The sequence below is a fragment of the Helianthus annuus genome, chromosome 16, assembly GCF_002127325.2.
Source record: "Helianthus annuus cultivar XRQ/B chromosome 16, HanXRQr2.0-SUNRISE, whole genome shotgun sequence".
In the NCBI taxonomy this organism is placed as follows: Eukaryota; Viridiplantae; Streptophyta; class Magnoliopsida; order Asterales; family Asteraceae; genus Helianthus; species Helianthus annuus.
Window position 1 is genome coordinate 146,860,194 of NC_035448.2, and position 1,765 is coordinate 146,861,958.

The 1,765-nt window shown below is 45.3% G+C and overlaps 1 non-coding gene across 1 annotated transcript; it reads right to left on the minus strand.

The window, feature by feature from the left end:
* Positions 1-845: 845 nt before the first annotated feature.
* On the minus strand, positions 846-952 carry LOC118488653. The gene has a single exon (XR_004885197.1). It is a non-coding gene; the product is annotated as a small nucleolar RNA R71 (small nucleolar RNA).
* Between the last annotated feature and the right edge of the window lie 813 nt (positions 953-1,765).

The window sequence follows — 1,765 nt, forward strand, 5'->3', positions numbered from 1 at the left end:
AGGAATCAACGGCCTAATCATATTTTTATTTTTCTTTTTAATTTTTAGGATTTTTCTTAGTTTTTCAGCTTCTGCAGGGCTCAGCACGGGCCGTGCCTGGTCGGACACGGGCCGTGCCCAACATCTTTACTGGCAGTTTTTGTTTTCCAAGTTACAGAAGGCTGACCACGGGGCCGTGCCGGTGTAACACGGGGCCGTGTCCAACTTCCAATAACTGGGATCTGGAAAACAATCACTGAAACTCCGACCACGGGCCGTGTTCGCTAAACACGGGGCCGTGGTGAACCTTCTGACCAACATTCTTTTCTGTTTTTATGCAGGACTTGGAACCCGACGCCAACCTCACGTAGTGTATGAGCTCCAGTTCCAATAAAGACATAAAAGAACCACTAGAAGAACCCGAACGCTTTCTCAGAAAAAGGTTAAAAGCCAAAAACCAAGAGAAGGTTTCGGGTGACCCACCTCCAATGGCGGACCAACGTACCCTTATGGATTACCTACGACCCACCGTAGGTAATCTAGGCACCACTATCAATGCTCCGAATGTCGAAGCTAATAACTTCGAACTTCGGCCGCATTTGATACAAATGCTCCAAAACTCCGCAACCTTCCACGGGCTTGCGGACGAGGATCCCCATCTACATATAACTAATTTCTTGGAAATATGTGATACCTTTCGGATCAATGGAGCATCAAACGACGCCATCCGCCTCCGTATGTTTCCCTTCTCACTAAAAGACCGAGCGAAAGCTTGGCTCAACGCCCTCCCAGCTGGATCGGTAAACACCTGGGATGAACTAGCCCAAAAATTTCTATATAAGTATTTCCCTCCCGCTAAAACTGCTAAGTTAATGACTGAAATTAATACATATTCACAAGAGGACGGGGAATCCTTATATGAAACTTGGGAAAGGTTCAATGAGCTATTACGCAAGTGTCCCCATCACGGCCTCGCAATATGGCAACAAGTATCCACTTTCTATAATGGATTGTTGCCACACACTAGGCAGACACTTGATTCTAGCTCCGGGGGACTTTTAGGTAATCGACGCCCACACGAAATATATAATCAAATTGAGGAAATTGCTCAAACCAATTTTCAATGGCACACCCCCCGGGGAAATAAGTCTATCGCCCCGGGCGCCCATAAGGTCTATGAAAGCACTTCTTTACAAGCCCAAATCGAGGCCCTTTCTTCAAAGATAAAAAAATTGGAAATGACAAAAACAGTCTCGGTTATGGCTTGTGAAGGGTGTGGTGGGTCACATGAAAATTGGAGTTGCATGAAAGAAACAGACGATCAACAAGAAATGGTAAACTACATTGATAATAGACCTAGGCCGTCGGGTCCCCCAACGGGAACTTACAACCAAGGATGGCGAAACCACCCAAACCTTGGTTGGAGGGAACCCGGCAATAGTAGTAACCAACAAACCCAACGAACAAACTTTCAGCAACCAAGAAATGAGTCACAAAATTTCACTCAACAACAAAGTGGACGAGAAAGGCTCGAAGATACTGTATCTTGCCTCGTCTCCGACACTGATAAGAAAAACTCGGAAAGATTTCTACAATTAGAATCAAATTTTAGAAATCAACAAGCTAGTATTCAAAACATAGAAAAACAATTAAATCAAATAGCTCAAAATTTTGCCGAGAGACCGCAAGGCGCATTACCTAGCAATACCGAAACGAACCCAAAAGCGCAAGTTCACCTCATCACACTACGGAACCGCACCGTAGGGCCTGCAGAAGTGCCACCACC